Genomic DNA, 5,959 nt, shown 5'->3' on the forward strand with positions numbered 1-5,959 from the left:
AACCTTTGTGTCAAACTTATTAACCCATGCCTCCACTTCCTCATCCAGGTCATTTATAAAAATCACGAAGAGTAAGGGTCCCAGAACAGATCCCTGAGGCACAACACTGGTCACTGACCTCCATACAGAATATGACCTGTCTACAACTACTCTTTGCCTTCTGTGGGGCAAGCCAGTTCTGGATCCACAAAGCAATATCTCCTTGGAACCCATGCCTCCTTACTTTCTCAATAAGCCTTGCATGGGGTACCTTGACAAATGCCTTGCTGAAATCCATATACACTACATCTACTACTCTACCTTCATCAATGTGTTTAGTCACATCCTCAAAAAATTCAATCAGGCTCGTAAGGCACGACCTGCCTTTAACAAAGCCATGCTGACTATTCCTAATCTGAGAGATCTGACACCTGACCAGGTTCATTTCCCAATACCTGATCAAGTACAGCCTCTCCTCTTGTAGGCTTATCTACATAATGTGTCAAGAAACCTTTTTGAGCACACCTAACATACTCCACCCTATCTAAACCCCTCGCTCTAGGGACATGCTAATCAATATTTGGGAAATTAAAATCTCCCACCACGACAACCCTGTTATTTTTACACCTTTCCTGAATCTGTCTCCCTGTCTGCTCCTCGATGTCCCTGTTACTATTAGGTGGTTTATAAAAAACACCCATATGGAAGGGCTCGTCCGGGATTTGAACCCGGGACCTCTCACACCCTAAGTGAGAATCATACCCCTAGACCAACGAGCCAACTAAGACCAATGGACCAACTTAGATCAACAAACTAACTCATATATTGTGAAATTTGTTGCTTTGTGCCAGCAGTAGAGAGTAACGCATTTTATAATTACTATATTAAAATAAGAAATATAAAAAATAAATAAAAAGAGAGCAAAATAGTGAGGTGGTGTTCATATCTGATGGACCATTCAGGAACCTGATGACAGAGCCTTACTGAAACATTGGGTGTGTATCCTCAGGCTCCTGCACCTCCCCACAGATGGTACCAATGAGAAGAAGGCATGTCTTGGAATCAGGGTTCCCAGCTTCAGAACTGCAGACTTCTCAGTTAATGGTAAGGGTTCATGGCATAAAAAAGGTTGAGAACCCCTGTGATCTGGATGTTAAGGATGGATGCCATCTACTTGAGGCATCGTCTTTTGAATAGGCCCTCAATGGCTGTGAGGCTAATGTCCATGATGCAGCTGGCTGAGTTTACCACTCTGTAGCAGAAGGTACAGAAGCTTAAGGACATGTACCACCAAGTTCAAGGTCAGCTCCTATCCCACTGTTATTAGACTCTTAAATGGACTTCTCATGCGCTGAAGATGAACTCTTGATCTTCCAATCTACTTCTTTGTGACCCTTGCACTTTATGTGTCTGCCTTCACAGCAGTTTCTCTGTATCTGCAATTCCATATTCGGAACTCTGTTTTCCTTTTGTAACTTCGTGGTATGGAATGATGTGTCTGAATGGCATGCAAACAAAAGAATTGTTACTGTATCTCAGTGCACCCCACACAAATAAACCAATGCTCATACGAACATAAAAAATAGGAGCAGGAGTAGGCCATCCGGTTCATCGAGCCTGCCCCACTATTCAATAAGATCCTGGCTGATCTGTCCATAAACTCAGTTCCATCTACCCGCCTTTTCCCCATAACCCTTAATGCCCTTACTATAAAACCCTATCTAACTATTTCTTAAATATATTTAGTGAGGAAGCCTCAACTGCTTCCCTGGGCAGAGAATTCCACAGATTCACCACTCTCTGGGAAAAACAGTTTCTCCTCATCTCCATCCTAAATCTTCTCCCCTGAATCTTGAGGCAATGTCCCCTAGTTCTAGTCTCAACTACCAATGGAAACAACTTTCCTACCTCTATCTTTTCTATCCCTTTCAAAATTTTGTATGTTTCTATAAGATCCCCTCTCATTCTTCTGAACTCCAGAGTATAGATTGAGTATAATACTCAATCTCTCCTCATAGGTTAACCCCTTCAACCCTGGAATCAACCTGGTGAACCTCCTCTGCACCGCCTCCAAAGCCAGTATATCCTTCCTCAAGTATGGAGACCAGAACTGCACACAGTACTCCAGGTGTGGCCTCACCTGTACCCTGTATTGTTGCAGCATGATCTCCCTGCTCTTGAATCCAATCCCTCTAACAATGAGGGCCAACGTTCTGTTTGCCTTCTTAATAACCTGTTGTACCTGCAAGTCAACTTTTTGCGATTCATGAACAAGCACTCCCAAGTCCCTCTGCACAACAGCATGCTGCAATCTTTCACCATTTAAATCATAATCTGCTCTTCTATTATTCCTTCCAAAGTGGATGATCTCGCATTTACCAACATTGTATTCCAACATTGTATTCCATCTGCCAGACCTTGGCCCACTCACTTAACCTATGTCCCTCTGTAAACTCTCCACATCCTCTGTACAATTTGCTTTTCCGCTCAGTTTAGTGTCATCAGCAGACTCATACTTCACATGGCTCACTGGATCACATTTGATCTCTCCAAAGTCCTTCACTGACTTTGATCACACAAGAGTGCAGGGAAAATTTACCAGGAACTTGAGGACATGAGTTATAGGGAAAGGTTGAACAGGTTCAAACTTTATTCCCTGGAGTGCAGGAGAACGAGGGGTGATCTTATAAAGGCATGCTAGTTAAGAGGGGTATGGATAGGATGAACGCATACGGGTTTTAACCCCTGTGGTTGGGTAAGACTAGACCTAGACATCATAGGTTAAGGGTGAAAGGTGAACTGTCTAAGGGGAACCTGAGAGGGGACATCCTCACTCAGAGGGTTGTGAGAGCATAGAACGAGCTGCCGGTGAAAGTGGTAGATGTGCACTCAGCTGCAATATCTAAGAGAAGCTTGGGTAGATACATGGTTGGCGGAAGTATGCAGGGGTATGGTCTGGGTGAATATAGATGGGTTGAGACAGGAAAACGGGTCAGCAAGGACTGGATGGGCTGAAGGGCCTGTTCCTACGCTATTGTGCTCTATGGCTCTATGGCCCTAACATGGGGTGAGCGAATGTTTCCAGGATATCTTGACCGTGAAGTGACCTGGAGTGTTTGCTGATGGTTGTTTGTATTGCCTGTCCAGGATACATAAAGTATAAAAGAGAGGCGAGAGTGGGTATCGGACCACTGGAAAGTGAGTCTGGAGAGGTAGTAATGGGAGACAATAAAACAGCAGACAAACTGGATGAGTACTTTGCATCAGTCCTCACTGTGGAAGACACTAAGAGTATGGTGAAAGTTCCAGGTGTCAGGGCTCATGAAGTGTGAAGTTACCCTAACTAGAGAGAAGGTTCTTGGGAAACTGAAAGGTCCGAAGGTAGGTAAGTCACCTGGACCAGATGGTGTACACCCAGACTTCTGAGAGAGGTGGCTGAAAAGATCATGGAGAGATTAGTAATGATCTTTCGAGAAGCGTCAGAGGTATCAGCGGCAGTGGAAGGCAGGCGGAGCAACACCGAACACAGTGACTTCTTTCTCCTTGCGTGGGTTTTTTTCCCTTAAAAACAGTAGACAGTGTGCAGGTGCAAGAGGGAACAAAGGCAACGGCGGCAGTGGAAGGCAGGTGGAGCACCACCAAACATGCTGAGTTCTTACTCCTCGCGTGGGTTTTTTAAAAAAATTTTAAATCATAAAAGAGAGATAGAGTTGTAACAAGCTGTAGGGTTTCACTGATAATGTAATGGTTTCTCTGCAGCAGCAATGTTTGGGTTATGACTAGAGATAACGGAGTTTGGAATGCTGTTGTTCTTTCTTGTGAGTCTGGAAGAGAGATTTTCGCGGTCTTTTGCCGGGGAGTGATGAGGAGAGAAGACGCGAATGGAGAGAGCCGGTAGACCGCCGGACCGGGTGGACTTGGAGCGAGGGTCCGAAGGGCAGCGATGATCAGAGGAGGTCGATGGTGGACGATCGGCTTATCAGTGAGCTCCAACATTGCACAATAAACTATTTCATGAAAGTTGGCCCTTTTTCTTTTTCTTCATTTTCTTTACCAACCATAACGTCAAAGTAAGAATGATGAAGCTTAATCATTTAATCACGTATTGTGTACTGTTTGTTATTTTGGGGTACTGATTTGAAACAGGGGGCACATCGCGCAGCATCCACCCAAATGAGATTTCTTAAGTTTGGCCGGACCTAGGACTCAGGAGGCAACATATATTAAGCTGCTAGCTGAAGCAAGAGTTATAACTGTGGGGGCTTGTCCAGGATAAAGCATCAGCATCAACTTTCCTGCTTCCTGGCCGGGACTTCAGGCTGAAATCATGGGCAGACAACGCCGCCAACCACTGATGGCTTGTGGCATCCAGTTTCGCCGAGGTCAGGATGTAAGTTGGTGGTTGTTGTCTATCTGCACCTCAAACTTGACCCCGTAAAGGTAGTCATTCAACTTATCCACCACTGCCCATTTCAACACCAGAAATTCCAACTTGTGCATGGGTTAGTTTTCCTTGGAGGGTAACAGACTCCAGCTGACAAATGCAACGGGCCTCAGCCCAGAACCATGATCCTGATACAGGATGCCCCCTAAACCCCCTCGGCTGGCATCCGTGTGTAGTATATACGGTAATCAGGGGTCCGCAAAAGCCAGCACGAGCGCCTGGGTCAGCAGATCCTTCAGCACCTGAAAGGCCTCCTCACAGTTTGCATCCCACCTCAGTCCAAAGGGCTCTGACAGGCTAAGATACTGTCCATCTTCCTGTCCTTTCTTCCCCAAGGGAGGGTAACCGCACAGAAGCTGGTTCAAAGGGTGACTCACTTTTGCGTAGCCTTTCACAAACCTCCGATAGTAACCACAGAACCCGAGGAATGAGCACAGAGCGCTCACCGTCTGGGGTCTTGGCTAAGTGGTAACTGCCTCCATCTTAGCTGGGTCTGTAGCTACTCCGGTCATGAGACTATGTGCCCAACATAGCTAACAGATGTTTGGCAGAACTGGCACTTGTCCAGGGAAAGTTTTAACCCTTCAGCTTTCAGGCGGCCCAGCACCTTCAGCAGCCTCACTTCGTGTTCTTCCAAGGTGGATCCAAATACTATCAGGTCATCCAGATACACCAATACCTCAAGGCAGTTCACATCCCCCACTGTCTTCTCCATGACCCGCTGGAAATTGCAGGAACTCCCGAGACGCCCTGGGGCATCCTTTCGAACTGGAGAAATTCCAGGGGACATGCAAATGCTATTTTCTCTTTGTCGGCCTCACTCATGGGGATCTGGTAATTTCCACTCCTCAAGTCCAGCACACTGAACCACTTCGCACCACTCAGGCAGGCCAGCGCGTCTTCAGTCCTCAGGATAGTATACTGGTCAGGGACGGTGCGTCTGTTCAGAGTCCTATCATCCACAGAGAGATGTAATCAGGCCTTGCTAGACATGCTCAGGACCCTGGAGATCAGCAAGAAGAGCAAGTGGAGCCAACATATTGGGCATCTGGTTCACAGCTATAATTGTACACGAACTGAAGCTACTGGGTACTCACCATATTATCTGATGTTTGGGCAGGAGGCAAGGTTGCCCATTGTTTTAGAACTGACAAGGGTGACTTACCACCGAAGTCTTATATGAAGTACGTGTTTGACATGAGAAGAGAGTTGAAAAGGACTTATGAATTAGCTGAGGTCACAGCTGCCCTGCAGAATCAAGGGAATAAGAGAAGATATGATCAAAAGGTGAGGTTCTCCCACCTCCTGCCAGGAGACAGAGTCCTCATAAGGAATTTGGGGGTTACCTGGAAAGCATAAGTTGGCTGACCGCTGGGCGGCTACGCTGTATGTGGTGGAGAGTCAGATGCCAAACCTACCAGTTTTCCGGATGAAACCAGAGGATGGGAATGGGCCTGTCAAGATTCTCCATCGGAATCACCTGTTGCCCCGGGGCAAGAGCTGCAGGTAGACCCAGAGCCCGACTTGGAGCCTACA

At 46.5% G+C, this 5,959-nt stretch overlaps 1 non-coding gene across 1 annotated transcript; it reads right to left on the bottom strand.

Annotated features, from left to right (window-relative positions):
• Positions 1-686: 686 nt before the first annotated feature.
• On the bottom strand, positions 687-758 carry trnap-agg (transfer RNA proline (anticodon AGG)). Its single transcript has one exon. It is a non-coding gene; the product is annotated as a tRNA-Pro (tRNA).
• Between the last annotated feature and the right edge of the window lie 5,201 nt (positions 759-5,959).

The sequence above is a fragment of the Hemitrygon akajei genome, chromosome 4 (genome assembly GCF_048418815.1).
Source record: "Hemitrygon akajei chromosome 4, sHemAka1.3, whole genome shotgun sequence".
Classification (NCBI taxonomy): domain Eukaryota; kingdom Metazoa; phylum Chordata; class Chondrichthyes; order Myliobatiformes; family Dasyatidae; genus Hemitrygon; species Hemitrygon akajei.